The 16,653-nt window shown below is 49.2% G+C and overlaps 2 long non-coding RNA genes across 2 annotated transcripts in view; both read right to left on the bottom strand.

Annotated features, from left to right (window-relative positions):
• Nucleotides 1–1,842: 1,842 nt before the first annotated feature.
• On the bottom strand, nt 1,843–6,278 carry LOC138157636 (uncharacterized). The gene is made up of 3 exons (XR_011167421.1): nt 5,715–6,278; nt 4,333–5,390; nt 1,843–2,381 (listed from the first exon to the last, which is right to left on the bottom strand). It is a non-coding gene; the product is annotated as an uncharacterized lncRNA (long non-coding RNA).
• Nucleotides 6,279–6,931: 653 nt separating this feature from the next.
• LOC138157637 (uncharacterized) overlaps nt 6,932–16,653 on the bottom strand; it is a 31,692-nt gene continuing 21,970 nt past the window's right edge. The window contains exons 3-7 of the long non-coding RNA XR_011167422.1: nt 16,377–16,426; nt 11,821–11,901; nt 10,022–10,117; nt 9,222–9,439; nt 6,932–7,323 (exon numbers count right to left, since the gene is read on the bottom strand). This is a non-coding gene — a long non-coding RNA (uncharacterized lncRNA). The remainder of the gene's footprint in view (nt 7,324–9,221; nt 9,440–10,021; nt 10,118–11,820; nt 11,902–16,376; nt 16,427–16,653) is intronic.

Raw genomic sequence — 16,653 nt, 5'->3', positions numbered from 1 at the left:
GATCTCTATTAGGTGCCGTTTCCTTTGTCCAACATATGTAATAAATTCACCATATAATTTCCCAAGGCTGCAGTGGCATTTTTGTAGATGCGCCTCATAGAATGACTGGAACACAGTGGTCACTTGTGCCCCACCATATAGGGGCACATCTTCCTTCTTTCCCATCACCTCTGGAGGGGAACAGACCCATAAGGCACTGACATGGAGGTCCTGCCCAGTGCTTTTGGGGTCCACGGTGACCTCCTTCCTTAGGACTCCTTTTCTCCATGCTGCTTCCATAATCATCAGTCACCAAAAGCCCTGCTTTAGAAGCTACGGTGACATCTTCTGAATTTGGTGGTGCTGCACTAAAGGCAGTTGTCATCCAAATTGGTAATGAGAACCTGGGAGGGGGAAGAGCGTTCCTGAAATAACAGACATGATCAGATTGACCCAAGTGGCCAAAGGATTATGAAAGTAATCCCCCAAACTGGTAGAGTAAAGAAGGGGCTGCGGACGTGGGTTGAATGTATAGACCATGTGAAAGCATTTGAGCACCTGAGAGAAGGCCCACAAAGTCATCTCTCTCATAAAAGCTCACCCCCAGTCATCTGAGAAATGGCTACTGGCCATGAAATCATGCAGGAGAGTCAAAACAGATACAGTGGCTGAAGAAACTCATGGAAAATCTCCTGAGGGCTGGACCCATGGACAAAACCATTCTTGGAATGATGCAGGGGCAAAGGAAGGGAGGCACCATCAGGACAAGACCAGAAAGGCAGAACTACCTTCTGTCCTAACTGCAGAGGATGGCTAGTGGAGGGTCAGATGACCCACCCGAGCAGGGTCGTTTGGTCCTGCACTCAGTTCATCACCCACCTGCAGTATCTGTCCAGTGTCTCTGTCAGGGTGGATTAACTTGATGGACTGCCCGCCCAACCACACATCATGGCCTTTATAATAGGTACTCTTCATCCACCTGGGTTTTTCTATGTGAATGGTCAGCCTAATTTATTCTGATTAGTCATAGATCTTGCTGAAGAAGTTCCATGATATTCTTGGGCTTTCTGTATTCAGTAAAATCACATTTGCAAATAGAACCATCCGGAAGATGTCAGTGCCTATGGAGACGTCCTTCCATCTGGACTCCCCAGTTCGTGGCATGCTTTGTGCTGACAGAAGATCACTGAACAGCTTGTTTCTGTCACAGAATCAAGTCTGACCTTAACGTGGCCTGGGAGAATTCCAGAGGAATGAGGGGACGTTCTCATCAGAGTCAGTAAATCTTCGGAAGGCTGGTCAGCCTGGTCAGCAGCGCCCATTCAGAAGGACTATAGGATTCTAGATCTCTGGGGGGAAGGAGCCTCTGATAGTTCAGCCTAATGCCCTCATTTTATAGGTAAGGAAATGAGTTCCCAGAGAGGATTTTCCCAAGATCCCACAAGTAGCAGGGGTAGGATTTGAACCCAGAGCCAGTGGTTTTTCTGAGGCATGGCAGAAGCAAAATCAGATAAAACTGGTGGTGAACAGGCTGGTCAGAGTCCCTCAGATGCTCAGCATTGGTACTGTGAAGGTCATTCTTTGTTTTGGCAGAGACAGGAAAGGATGGTGAACAATTGTTCCAGAATCAGGCCAGAGGAAATGGAGGTTGGAGGGGGCCCGACAATGCGTAAGAAACCACTTTCTATTTTCAGAGAGGAATTAAAAATCTTCCCAGAGGTTTTCCTCAGGAAAAAGTCTAGAGGAGGCTGAGAACAGAGGAGACAGAGACACAGAGAGAGAGAGAGAAGCAGGGACAGGGAGAGAAAAATAGAAACAGGGAAAGAAAGAGAGAGACACACATAAAAATCCAGATAGACGAAGAGAGAGAGGGAGGGAGGATAGAAGGGGAGGAGAAGGGGGAAGGGAGAGAAAGAGAGTGGGAGGGAGGGAGAGAGAAACGGAGATAGAGACACAGAGAGAGAGGGGACAGGGCCGTGGGGATCCCTCAGCATCCTGGGGAAGTTAAAGCACCAGCAGAAGCAAGGGCCAGAGTAGGAAGGAGACAAGGAGAAAGACTGAGGCCAAGGGCGGTTAAAGAGCTCAAAGACATTAAGAACTCATCATGGTAAGGAGCATTTATTAATACCTACTGTGTGCCAGGCCCTGTGCTAAGTTCCGGGATACAAAATGAGGTAAAAGCCAGTCCCTGCCCTCAGGGAGCTCACAGTGTAATGGAGGGGACCACAAGCCACAGATGTGTACCAACAAGGTCCGTACAGGATACAGAGGAAACGATGACCAGCCCTGGAAGCTCGAGGGGCTGGGAGAAGGCTCCCTGTAGGAGGCGGGATGAGCAGGGAGAGCCTTCCAGGCACGGCTTGGAGGCTGAGAACAGGCCTGGAGCAGACAGCTGGAGCATCCTGTGGAGGCATAACCAGGAGGCCAGGGTCACCCCAGGGAAGAGGATGGAGGCCGGGGCAGTCAGTGTAAGGCAACTGGGAAGGGAGGAGGGGCCCAGCTGGGAAGGGCTTCGAAGGCCAAACCAGCCATTTTGTGTTTGCTCTTGGAGGCCACAGGGGGCCAGGGGAGTTTGCTGAATGATGGAGCAGGGGGCAGGGGGGCTAGAGCTCGGCTTCCTTTGACAGCCAAGCAGAGGACGAACTGCAGGGTGCAAATGAATGATCCCAGGCCACAGTAGTAGAAACAGGGTGAGAGACAGGCTTGGTGGGTGAGCCCAGGGAGCTGATCTTTCAATGGGAAGTGGGGAGTCAGATCAACCCAGACCAGACCCCAAACCAGCCAGCAGACCCACCTCAGCCAGCATGCCTCTGGTGCCTGGAGTGGCCCAGGGTTTGTGTGGGAGGGCACTGCTAAGCCTAACCTTCCCATTTCACAGATGGGAAACTGAGGCTCAGAGAGAAGGCACTGGGCCACACCTGACAATGGTTTTGGGCCTCAGCTGAGGGAGCATTGCCTGACACACACGTGTGACTAGAGACACACATCTACACAGACACACATACGTGCACACGTGTGGGATTCCAGAGGGCCAGGCCGTGCCCCACTCCCACCCTAGGCCCTTATCCCAGATGCCCTGCTCTGGCCCTCAGCTCCCTCTCTATGGACCTGGGCTTGTCCTGGCACCATTAGCATCTGCTCCAACCCCCTACACACATGAAAGGATGAAGCCCAATCCACAGCCTTTGTTGGATGCTGGGGAGTCATAGAGGGGAGCTGTCAGAGGAGGGGAGGGAGCCTCACTGGAGCCTGGGGAGGCCAAGGAAAGGGTGAGGCTTGAGCTGGGCCTTAGAGAGGCCAGGAGCAGGCTGCTCCTCAGAGGCAGGAAAGACTGTGGACCCTGGGGAGGAAGAACTTACATGGGAACATTGGGACACTGGACTGGGCCTCTTCAGGGCTAGCTAGATGGTCCAGGATATAGAGGACCACAAAGGCTGCCCATCATTCCAAAGTCCCCACCATTCCCCTTCCCAGGCATCTAAGTGGTTGGACTGCTCAAAAAGGATCACTTCTACTGCACTGGGGACAAGTAGCCAGCCCTGCTTGAAGACCTCAGGTGATGGGGATCTCACCACCTTCCAAGGCAGCCCAGGTCACCTTGGAACAGCTGTCATCCTTATGAAGGCTTTCCTGCCATCTGGCGCAAATCAGCTCTTCTGCTCCTGGGTCTGCCTTCTGAGGCAAAGCAGAGCAAGGGGCCCCTTCCCTAGGGCAGCCCCCCAAGAGCCTGGGAGAGCGGGGCTCTTCCTCTTTCCAAGTCTTTTGATCCCTGACCTTGAAATCCCTGAGGGAAATCAATGAGCGTCTCCAGGAAATAAAAGACAGAGTTTCCTCCTTTTCTTCATCCCTTTCTTCCTCTGCCTTCCTCTCCCCTCTGCTTCCTCTGCTGCCCTTTTCTCTTCTTCCTCTTCCTCCTCTTCTTCCTTCATCCTTCCTCCCCCTCCTCCCTCCTATTTAATCTAACAATCCATTCCTTAGATCTGGCAGCAGGATGCCAGGTGCCAGGTGCCGGCTATCTTTCAGCACTGAGGCCGTCACCAAGGAGAAGGTGACAGCCTTTGGGGCTGCACTTTTACTTTATTAGACTGTAGGTCTGTTTTGTTTGGCTCCCAAGATAGACTGGCTGTGGTTGGGCCCTTCTGGGATCTGAACGGAACTGGTTATTTCCAGATAAAGGCTAACCCTGCTTCTGGCCCTAATGACCTTGGGGGGAGTCTCTTACCCTCACCGAGCCTCGGTTTCCCATCTGAGCCCCCAACCTCATGGGCCCTAGGGGAGGATCCATTGATATGATGCCCACCAAGAGCTTTGGGATTTGGGAAGGGCTCCAGAACCATTCTGCCTTGTTATTACCTTTGCACCCTGGCCAAGGGGTTCAGACAGCAAATTATGGACGAGGATTTAGATCTTAGCTTGTTCCACAAAAAGCAGGGCCCCTTAAGGCAGCCTTCTCATTTTGGCAGATGAAGAAACTGAGCCCCAGTAAGGGGGGGCGCCAACCAGCTGGCCTCATGGAAGCTGGCAGTCCCACTGTCCTGTGCCCTGGGGAGAGCCCAGGTCAGTTCTAGGAGGGAGAAAAGGAAGCCTGCATGGTGAGGGCTGCAGAAATGAGGCTCAGTCCAAGGCGATGGGCACACTTAGTCTTCAGGAGGGGATCCATCAATGATATCCAATAACTATTTCCAAGTCTAATGTGCAAGGGGGGGTGGACTTGTTCTGCTAGACCCCCCCGGGGCAGAAACAGAGAAGGAGGTGGAAGAGGCAGAGAAGCAGATTTCAGCTCCAGATGAGATAACTTTCTGACAAGAGCCATCCAGAAATGAATTGGCCTTCTTCTACAGGTAGTGAACTCCCCGTCACCGAAGGCAGCTTAAAAACACATTCAAAGTCCATTAATTTGGTTTTTAATTGTATTTCAATAGAACATGTGTGTTCCTTTACGTTGTATTTTGTGTGTTTAAGAATGTGATTCTGAGCCAGGGTCCCTGGGCTTTCTCAGACCACTGCACAATTTCCACAGTAGAAACTGTTCTCCTAATTCTGTTCCCACATTGGTTCCAAGTTTTTTCGTGTCTCTGAAGTCATCTTTTCCCTCCTTTCCCAGAGCCCCATCATTCCCTTCACATTCACAGACCACAATTCACTTCAACAATATGTGTGTGTGTTTACAGATGGCTATTTTTCCTCCTTCTTTGATGTCCTTTGGGCACGGACCCAGCAGCCAGAGCTGGGCTGGAGGGCTCACAACTCAGGCAGTTTTTTGTGTATACATCCAAGTCCTTTTTTCATGAACAGGGCCACAAACTGAGCATCGAGATGGTGTCCCTTGCCCTGCCCACATCTGCCATTTTCCTTTCTCGTTGTCTTCTCCAATCTGATAGATGTGAGATGAAATCTCAGAATTTATCTTTCTATAAAGATAAATATATAAAGAATAATATATAAATATATTTAATTTAATTATTAACTCATTAAAATTATTAAATTAATTATTAAAATATTTAAAATATTAAATAAATATTTATATTTAAAAAACATAAAATATATAAAATAAAAATTTATCTTTGTATAAAGAAATCTTTATCTAATAGTGATTTCAAGCATTTTTTTTCTTGCTGCTATAGATAGCCTGGATTTCTTCCCTTGAGAACTAACTGCCTGTTCATAACTTTAGACCATTTATTTATCAATTGGGAAATGACTCTTATTCTTACAAATTTGGATTAGTTTCTTACCTGTCTTGCAAATGAGACCACAAAGTACTTTCCTCTGGGATGGATTCAGGATATGGAAGAAACTTTTCAGATGAAGAAATGAAGTCTCCAAGAGTCGAAATATTGTATTCATTCCACCCCATCAGGGTCTGGGGCAGGAGCATGTTACCCTTTGCATGGAGTTTAGCTGAATAGCACAACCAAGGTGGTGGCCAAGGTGTGTTTGGGGACACCCAGGGGAGTGGGGACATAGGCCATGGGCATCCAGGAACTCAGCAAGAAAACACAGGGCAGAGGGGAGGCACACACACAGCGGTGAGGTCAAGACCACACAGCTGGCATGGGGCAATGTCTTGACTTGAGTCCAGGTATTCAGACGGCCAAGTCCAATGCTGAGCCTCCTCGATTCTGAGGCCCCAGGAGTCCCAGGGACCCACCCACTGCCTTCCTGCTTCTCTGGACTCTGAGGTCCATGGCTTTAGCGGGACGGGCTTCCTGGGCCTCTGCTCTCTCTCGGCCAAATGCGCACCTAAACCCTGCTCTGAAACTCTGCAGATGGTCGCTTCGTCCCTGTCTCCGCCCTGCTCGGACGAAGGAAACAGAAGGGAGAGGGGGAAGGGGAGGGAGAGGGGCCCTCTCTTTCCATCTGGGTTCTGTTTTCCACTGACCGTTTTAGGGAGGCAGCGTTTGTTTTATTCAGGGAGGCTGATGGCAATGTTATTTTACTGACACTAAAGTGAATCTTGAAATGCAGTGGAGTGAACGGCACAGACCTGCCTCGAAGACTTTCTCCATCTCTGTCTAGTTCCCATTATCGGGTCTCTCTCGGTCTTTGCCCCCCACCCCCACCCCTCTCTCATCTCTTGTGGTGTCCTGGGGGGGGGGGGAATTCCTTCGGAAAGTGTGAGTCGTAGAAAAGCAAGCTAACTACAAAAGAAGCCAGCCTCCAGCTCCTCCCGTCTGAGCTTGTCTCCGTGGGGCTGGGGAGGCCAGTCGGAGGCCAAGTCTGTGTCCCCGGCTTTTAGCACTTAGCCCGGTGCTTGGCGCACAGCAGGCATTTCACCAATATTTCATGATGACTGGTTGTCTCTGACTCAAACTTACCCTCCTGTATCTTTTCTGTTTCCCTCATGAAAACACTTCAGGGAGAGGGGAAGGTGAGAATCGCCGCTCATTAATCGGGAGACAGAAGGTTCATTGAAGTGGTAGAGGATGCAGTATTTCAGAAAACCCTAGAAGACATGCTTAGGAAAGTGGATCCTTAAGGGACGGAAAATTCTCACTTTTCTATCTGTATCCCCAGGGCCTCAAAATGCAGGCAACACAGTAGGCGCTTAATAAAGGATCATTGATTAATTGATCGCTCCTTTTAATTCAGAATCCTTCCATTTAACTAGGGCCAGCTGCCCCTCCCCCCTAGTCATGGCAGCATAAAAACATAAAGGCAAAACCTCCTTTCAGACACACTTCTGCGGCTCCACGGCAAAGTGGAATGAGAACTCAGCTTGGAGACAGTAGATGGAGGTTTTAGTCCTGGTTCTTTTACTCATGTAATAACACCTGTGGTTTTGGGCATCCCTGTGGAGGGCAGACTTGTCTGGCCACCCTCTCCTCCTTGCCCGTTTTCTTTCTGGAGATTTAATCAGACACAACTGCTTAGCAATTAGATAATTTTTTAAACCTAGTGCCAATATAATGATCTATCGAGTCCCCTTTGCTTCTCTGTAGAGTTTACATTAGTTGATGCTGTTGTTCAGTCATTTTCAGTCGTGTTGGACTCTTTGTGACCCCATTGGGGGTTATCTTGGCAAAGATTCTGGAGTGGTTTGCCATTTCCTTCTCATTTTACAGATGAGGAAACTGAGGCAAACAAGGTTAAGTGACTTGCCCAGGGTCACACAGCTAATAAGTGTTTGAGTCCAGTTTTGAACTCAGGTCTTCCTGACTCCAGGCCCATCACTCTATCCACTGAATCATCTAATCACTCTTATACTAGGAGTAAAATCATAATACCTCAGAGCCCCCAGTTAGGAAAACAACTCACATTCACAGAGTATTGGCTCTCTCTCCTAATTTAAATTTACATTAATTTTTAGCTAATCCCTAACCTTGTTATGTCCAAGTAAAAAAAATCAGGATACAGGAAACATTTAGGTCAGGGGTTCTTATCTTTCTGATGTCGTGGATTCTCAAAGCACTGTTTTTGAACTGAAAAACAGTTATTTTTTAAAAAGTTCATGGAACCAGGTTAAGAGCTTCTGGGAGAAGTTCGGATGCCTCTCACTTGGCAGGACGGTGAGGGGGAGCTGGGAGAGAACAGACAGTTTGCTGGGACTTGCCTCCGACCTTGCAGAGATTGGCACAGCCCCCAGCTTTCTCCTCGAGGGCTCTGACAAACCTCCTTTCACTTTCTCCTGTCACCAGATGCCCCTGATTCTTCCCAGTGCAGCTAGTTAAGTCCTAGGCAGGGCTAAGGAGGCTGCAGCTTCCCCACCAGTCTGTGTCCCTTTGAAAGCTTGAGGAATGACTCACTTCCTCTTGCTTGCTCAAAGAGTGTGCCTGGTTTACTCTCAGAGCTCGAGCTTCTGAATTACAAATCCCCAGATTCCAGTCGCTTCTGAAACCCTGACTATACTTAGCATCTGTGTGACTTTAGGCAAGTGACTTCACTCCCTTGGGCCTTGGTCTCCTCATCTGTAAAATGAAAAGTTGTATTAAACTATCTCCAGTGACTGTTCCTGGGTGAATCTCCACGATCTTGTCCGAACCTCCCTCTTCCCCACCCCAGTCCAAAGCTCGGCTAAACTCTGGCCACACAGTCTTCACAGAAGCCCCCTCCTCTTCCATCGTTCCAAGCCCACCACAAAGGGAAGTGAAGCTGACTATTCAAGTTGTCCCTAGTGAACCTTTCATATCTGCACATTCTTTCCTGAGCATTTTGCTGGTTTTTTTCATCAAAAGTGGCAAGTCTGACATGTCTGAAATTCATCTTTTCCACATTTTCAAAAATTGGGACAGCAGCCCCTGAGGTTCTGACTCCTGTCCCCAGCCCCAGGGTTCCTCCAAGATTCCTGCCAGGGGTTTCTACTGTCACATCTGCTGCTCTCTGGGAGCTGGGCTTGCTAGTTGTCTGGGTCTAGAACCTTAGAAACACTTAAGATCAGCAAGGTTCTCAATGACTGTCTTTTCTCTCAAATTCTACCTCCATTCTTTTTTTAAGCTTTTTTGATATCTTTTTAAATATCTTTTGTTTTTACATTTTACATTTTTAAATATCTTTTGTTTCTACATAACCTAAATTTCCCTATATCTCTCCCTTCCCCTCTCCTTTCCTTCTCCTCTCCCTCCTCCCCCAGAGCCATCTTTCATAAGAAGAAAAAAAAATTAAGAAAAAGAGGAAATAGAGAGAAAAAGCCCAGCAGAACATGATGGTGTGTGAAGTGCCTGGCCCTGTGGCTCCCACCTCTGCAGGGGAGGTGGGTAGCAGTGCTCGTTCCTATCTGGTCTTTATAATTTTGCAACGTTCACCTGTGATTTGGGGGGTTCTTCTTTCCATCCACGTCATTGCTGTCATTCTGAACTTTTGCCTTGGCTCTGCTGGCTCTGCTCTGCATCCGTTCATTCAAATCTTTGAGTGCTTCTCTGTATTTACCACAGGCTTCACTTCTTATAGCACAGTCATGTTCACGGACCATCTGGTTCAACCCTTCACCAGTGTGTGGGCATTTGTTCTTAGCTCTTTGCTACTACAAAGAAAATGCTGCTGTTAGTACAGGGCAGCTAGGTGGCACAATGGATAGAATGCAGGGCCTGACGTCAGGAAGACTCATTGTCATGAGTTCAAGTCCAGCTGACTATCTGTGTGACCCTGGGCAAGTCACTGAACCCTGTGTGCCTCAGTTTCCTCATCTGTAAAATGAGCTGGAAAAGGAAATGGCAAACTACTCCAGTATCTTTGCCAAGAAAACCCCAAATGGGGTCACAGGGGGTCAGACATGACTGAACAACAAAGTCTTGCACGTGATTGTCTGTACCAAGTTGCCTCCTCAGCATGGACTCTTGGGGCCTCTGCTGCTTTCCAGTGCTTGTGTGGGCCTGGAAGATAGAGGGAAGGTTCCCAAGGGACTTTGAGGGGTCATTCAGGAGGGAGATTCCTTCTGCTTCTGACCCCAGGGACAGGTCATGCTGAGAAGAGGGAGAATGGCTCCTGTTGCCTGCAGTCTAGAATTCAAGCTCCAGCCAGGACTGCAGGGCTGTGGCCCAGGATCCCTCCATTCAGAGAACCCTGGGGAGCCCACTGTAGCTCAGTGCCAGGTACATGAACTCACCTGGCCCAGGAGGTGATGCCTCCGGACTGGTGTCCATGGCACCTCCGGGTGGGCTGGGAGCAGGGGAAGCCTTGAAAATATCTTATTCACCCCATGCTGTTCAGAAAGGAAGGAAAGAAGGAAACAGGCACTTTTTAGGTGCTTGATGTACACCAGGCACTGCGCTAAGCACCAGGGCAACAGATTCAAACAAAAAGAAAGGAGTTCCTCTTTTTATACAAACACAAAGAGAACGCTAGTTCAGGGGGGCTTATCTCTTAAAGGGAAAACTGCACAAGAAGGGGAGCTAAAAGTGGGGAGGAGGAGAGAGGGGGATGAAGGCCCCTGGCACAGGGACCCACACAGAGAATAGAGGCCCCAGAAAGAACTCCCCAACGGGAAGAGGGACAGAGTGGATGTTCCAAAGGGTAACCGGAGGCTCCTCCCAAGGGGTGAGTGGATGTTCCAAGGCGAGGAGTGCCCATGTGCTGAAGAATGTTGCAGGATGAGCAGGAGTTAAGGCAGGATTTTGAAGTCTTAAATGTTTGGAAATAAGGGTTGGGCTTCTGGGGTTCTAGCCCAGAATGGAGGCCCTAAGGGGAATCATCAATGGAAAAGGAGGACCAGATTGGGAAAACTGACACAAAAACTTTGGCTTTTTCTTGAAATCAGTGATTGAGGGGAGGATGCAGACAAACCCTCTTGGCTGTCAGGAATATTATGGACTGGTGGAGAGTGCCTGACCAGGAGCCAAGCTGGACCAAGGGGTAGTCCATAAGTGTATTTGCCTAGGGCATGGCTTTCTGTTAGTACAAATGACAGTTTGTAGTATTATGTTATATAAATGAATGTGCTTTTGACACAGAAGATCCCACTTTCCCTAGTGCCTGTTTATATCTGGGCTGACTCAGAGGCATTTGAGAGTCTCTAATGGACAGGAGCCCATCTGTCCAAGCTTCCTTAGAGTGACTCAGTCTCCCCAATAAACCTGGGGTCTGGTTCTGGCTCATCCACTGACCAGCTGGATGCCCTTGGGGCCAACCCTCAGTCTCTCTGGGCCTCTGTAAAATGGGAGTGGACAAGGTGACCAATGAAGCCCCCTCCAGTCCTAAGACCCTCTGCTCTGGGGCCCAGGCCATTCTTCTAGCAGGCAAGCAAGGGCTCCCTGCCAGCAGCCCAGCAAAGGAGAGATTAACACAAAAAGGAGGAAAGACAATCTCTAGGAAAGGAGGGAGGCCTTTGTGGGAGGCCTTCCCCTCACTGAGATCCAATTAACGGTCCTGTGTGACTGAGGGAGGAAGGGGCTTCAGTTACTGGGGGCTGAGGAGCAATGAAAAGGGCAGCCAGGTACCCACCAGCCAGGCCTCCAGGCTGGACTCGACCTAGGCTCTCTCTGAGCCAGTGGCATTGTGTTTCCTGCTGGCACCAGGGCTGAGGCTCTGGCCACCTGCCATGAAAGCAGGTGACACCAAATCCTTCCCCTGTTATGCTGCTAACCACAAATAAAACAGGAAAAGCAGGCTTCTCTCTCCTCTTTGGAGGTGCTGGCAGATTGTCAGCTGTGGCGACCAGATGTCTCCTCAACCGAAAGAGAAGTGTTTGTCTAACTGAGGCAGGCAGCTCCAGCAAACTTCCTCCCCTCCCTGGCCGCATGCTTTGTTTCACCAAGACACCAGACATCAGTGGAAAATGAATCCACTCCCGAGGCCCAGGAGGAGAAAAGGAAGGAGATGTCAAGATGAGAAGCCCCGGCCTGGCTTGAAGCTAGAATCCCATGGCCTGCTGGTCGACTTCTCGACTTCTCAGGGGTGGAGACTTACCCGGCCATCTCCAACAGAGTTTCTGTCCTTTCACTAACCTCCAGCCTTCCTCACCCTGGTCAGTGCTGCTAACCTGGATTACTGGAAGAGAGCAAATAAGAATTCTCAGCCAGAAATAGGCACATTTTCCTCAGAGAGGAAGATATAATCAATCAGTCAGCATTCATTGAGCACCTACTATGTGGCAAACACTGTGTTAAGCCCTGTGGACACAAAAAGAGGCACAAAACCGGCCCTCGAGGAGCTCACAATCTACTGGGGGAGAAAACAGGTAAACAGATGTAGACAAACACGTCTGATACAGGATAAATAGGAAATCATTGATCAAGAGAAGGCACTAGAATGAAGAGGAGTGAGGAAAGGCTTCCTGTAGAAGGTGGGATTTTAGTTGGGCCTTAAAGGAAGCCAAAGAGGTCAATAGTCAGCGTGAAGGAGGAAGAGCATTCCAGGCATGAGGGATGACCAAAGAAAATGCCCAGAACTGGGAGACCGAGGGTCTTGATTGAGGAACAGCCAGGAGGCCAGGGTCACAGAGTATGAGTTGTGGAGTGAGATGTAAGAAGACAGCAAAGGTAAGAGGGGTGGGTGATGAAGGGCATTGAATGCCAAACACAGGATTTTTATTTAATATTGGAAGTTAGAGAGAGTCATTGGAGTTTATTGAGTAGGGGAGCAACATGGTCGGACCTGCACTTTAGGTGATGGCTGAATGGAGGATGTGTGAGTGGGAAGGGACTTAGGCAGGTAAAACTTAGCAACTGTGGCCATGGTTTGGGTGTGAGGTGATGAGAGTCTGCACCAGTTCAGAGGTCAAAGGAGAGAAGGGGGAGTATTGAGAAGATACTAGAGAGGTGAAATTGACCAGAGTTGCCACACAGGTGAAATTGACAAGAGATGCTGCACAGGTGAGATTAACAAGAGTTACTACTGAGGTGAAATTGACAGGCTTGGCACTATATTGGGTCCAAGGTATGAGAGACAGTAAGGGGTCCAGGATTACACCTAGTGTGTAAACCTAACGGTCTGGGAGGAGAGTATTTCCCTTTACAATAAAAGCAAAGGAAGGAGGGGAAAGATCGGAAGGTTTAGGGGAAAATCGATAGTTCTGTTCTAGACATAAGATAGCTACTGGGTGTTCACTTAGAGGTGTGGAAAGGCAGTTGGAGATGGGAGATTGGAGGTCAGCAGAGAGGTTGGGGCTAAATAGGGAGATCTGATGGTAATTAAATCTATGGGAGCTGATGAGATCACCAAGTGAATGAGACTACAGGGTGAAGGGCAGAAGGCCCAGGACAGAGCCTTGAGGTACACCCCTGGTTAGAAGGGGACTGAGGAAGTGATGAGGGATGGCTCCCAATAGGTTCAGCAGGGACTCTGATCTTATCTAAGACCAGAACCTGCGATTCAGTCTGGAAAGAATTCAGCTCAGGCTTCCTTGGAGTCACAGTTGAAAAAGTTTATTATACGCCTTACAGCGGGCAAGGATCCTTAGGGGACCTGCAACCTGAAAGGGGTAGAATTAGGATTTATATGGAATCATTCATAGTAGAACCCTTGCCAATTATTCTAACTAGGTGATTAAGGGTGGGATTAGGGAGGAGTTAAGGTGGGGCCAGTGTAATAAAACTGCGCAGGCATATTGCCCATGATTCACTGGGAAAAAAGCCGGGGGGGGGGGGGGCCCACCTAGAGGAGTGGTTTTAAGCTAGAAAACGTCTCTAAGTCAGTGATTGGTCAAGGGTTGACGGAGAAGTGCCCAGTCTGACACCCATCAGTGTCATGTTTGACAGGATTGATGTCTGGGAACCAAGGCTAACTGAGACTTGGAATAATGGGCTAAGGAGTTAACCCAGGCCCTGAAGGATTCCTGGAGGCAGCCAAGGAGTCAGCCTAGAGATAGGGTTCATGGGGGCAGCAGGACACTATGCAAGGGGGGATAATAGTCGCCTGAGCTGGAATGTTAGATACTTTGGTGAAGGATTAATGGGTGTAGCTTGTTAATGTTCTAAGATGCTTTGAAGCTGGGCAGAGTGTGGGTAGGGGGAAGGGGCAGAGTTAATGCTCTGAGACTGGGGGGGGGGGAATGGAGTGTGATTTTACAAACTGGTTTTACAAATTGATGTTACAAAGTTTTGCAGACTGATGTTACAAATATAGATCCCAAGCGCCCCATCATTCCTGATGTTACAAACTGAGTTTACCAATAGATCCCAAGCACCCCATCAGAAGGATGGCCAGAGAGGTAGGAGAAGAAGGCAAGACTGGAGAAAATGCCTTCGGTTCCTCCTGGAGCCTCAGCTCAAGAACCAGGCCTGTAATGCCAAGATCCTCATAGAGCTTGGCCAAGGCCCGGCCTCTCCTGCTGGGTCAGGAGGGGCCAGCGACTGCAGAAACCAGGCTGCTCCAGCTTCCACAACCTGCCTGCAGACACTGCCAGCAAGTCCACCCACAGGGACCTCTGCTGGCCACCAGTAGCTGACCATTCAGCACAAAATGCTTTGGAAGTTCCAGGTTCTGACCACAGAATCTCTGACATCAGATCCCCCTGGCTATCAAGGCATCAGCAGATTAGACAATTGTCCAGGCCCCTGGCTTGGTTCCAATAGCACAATCCTCTCCAGAACAGAGCCCTCCCCACCCCCAGCCCCAGGCTAAAGGAGTCTCACTGGCTCACTGTTGCCTATCTTTCTCTTGCTTGGCATTCAAGGCCCAGCCCTCCCCTCTCTGCTCTGCCTTTAAGGCCCAGTTCAGATGCCATTTCCTGCATGAAGTCTTCCTGGTTCCCCGGTCAGTTCTCTCTCCCTGCTTGGTATCCGGGTAGCTCCTCATTTCTGCCTCTCTTGGGCCTGTCTCATAGCATAGGCCACCCTGGCCCATTGGCTTGTAAATGCCTTATTCTTCTCAGTCAACAAGCATTTATTAAGTGCTTACTATGTCCCATGCACTGAGCATTGATTAAGCTCCCAATGTCTGCTTGGTACTGATACTTTACAAGTATTACCTCCTTTGATCTTCACAACAGCCCTAGGAGATAGGTGTTGTTATCGTCCCCATTTTACAGATGAGGAAACTGAGGCAAACAGGATAAGTGACTTACCAACCACCCTATCTAAGTCATTGGGAGACAGACCTTGAAGGAAGCTCAAGGATCCAAGAGACAGAGAATTTCAGACAGGGGGTGCTGTGTGTGCCTAGACCCAGGACAGCCACCAGGCTGGCTATGTGACCTCAGGGGAGTTCCTCTCCTCTCCTCCGGCTCCTTCCCTCTCTGGCCCTCCACAACACTATCCCTAGGCTCCTTCTAGGTTCCCAACCACACCCTAGGGATGATGGGGGAGAAGGTAGGGGAAGGGTCAGACCCCCTGACCTCCATCACAGAGGTAGGCTGGCTGTCCCTGAATGGCCTTCTTCGCACACACGTGAAAACTGACCCTGAGAAACTCTTGGAGAGTCTCTGCCAAGCACAGCCATGGAGTACAAGCTGCCTTAGGAAGGGATGAGTAGGCCCAAAAGGCCATCTGTGTGGAAATGTTCTAACAACACAATTTATAATGGAAAAGGGAAAGGGAGCTAAGGGGGCTAGCAGGAGAGGCCCCCAGGAGGATGGTGAAAAGGCAGATGACCCTCCCTCCCCCCACACCGGTACATTCACTCTGTTCCTCTGCTGTTTCCTGTCCAGTGCCCAGCACTTGTGCCCTTTCAGCTCAGGGTTACCTATCTAGTGGCAAATGGTGTGTTATGAGAAAATGGTTTGGGAATGTTGTCAACTGATTTCACAGAAGTATTTAATCCAGATGTAGTCTTGAAGGCCTTCCTTGAAACAGGGAACTGCCATTCATTTATAGGCACATCTGTGGAGACAACTTTGTTCAATGACTCTCTGAATAGGAATGTTGATTAAGGCAGAAAACAGGCATCTGGGCTCTCTTAAGGTCTCCTGGCGGCCTGCCAGGCAGCTGCCATGACCTGGTGGCTTAGAGTCAGGAGACCTGGGTTGGAAGACCATTCCCAAACACTTCCGGGCTGCCTGATCATGGATAAATCACATAAGTCTCTGGACCTCCAGGTCCTTTTCTTTAAAATAGAACCAGGAACACTTTCACAATCAGGATCTCACTGCCTGTTGGAGGAAAGAGCTGAAAAGGGTGACTTTACATTGAGTTCTGATCTTCCAAGATGAGACAGTCCAGGGAGTGACCAGCACTGGGGGAGGGAGTGTCACAATGACTACTCCCTGAATCCCTCAAGGTTCTCAGGCACCCAACCCGTACTTTGCAATAAATATTCACCAGAAACCATGCTCTGGAGGGACTTTCGACCTCAGGCCCTGCTCTCCTCATTACCTCCTCTCCAGGCATCTTTTCCACAATCTCACCAACCACCTTCAACAGCCACCATGCTTATCCCTCACTCCCATCCCTAACCTCCAGTCAGAATCAAGTCAACTCTACCATTGTTCCTGGATGGGACATGCCAATCTACCAGCTAGGTGGTGCAGTGGGTAAGAACCTTGGAATCAGGAAGACCTGAGCTCAAATCCCACCTCAGACACTTACTGTGTGTGAAGTGAGGCAAGTTCTTTTATCTCCCGTAGCTTTAGTTCCTTCTGTAAAATGGGAATAATAGGGGTTTGCAAACCTTAAAACACTATATAAATGTTAGCTATCATTATTAATTTTGGCACATATTTTCTAAATGCAGTTCTCTGGAGTTGGCTTGTTCACCCATTAGCCCTAGGAACTAATAAGGCTGTGCTCCTGGGCACACATCTTCACATGGGCCATTTAGTTTTGCCCCCTTTAATAGCCACAGACTGCACCCATTTTCTCTACA

This window comes from Petaurus breviceps, unplaced genomic scaffold (genome assembly GCF_028583685.1).
Source record: "Petaurus breviceps papuanus isolate PSGF00001 unplaced genomic scaffold, PetGlider_PUasm1.0 173, whole genome shotgun sequence".
Taxonomy (NCBI): domain Eukaryota; kingdom Metazoa; phylum Chordata; class Mammalia; order Diprotodontia; family Petauridae; genus Petaurus; species Petaurus breviceps.
The sequence above is the reverse complement of the archived record's forward strand: the minus strand, read 5'-3'. Positions and strand labels throughout refer to the sequence as shown.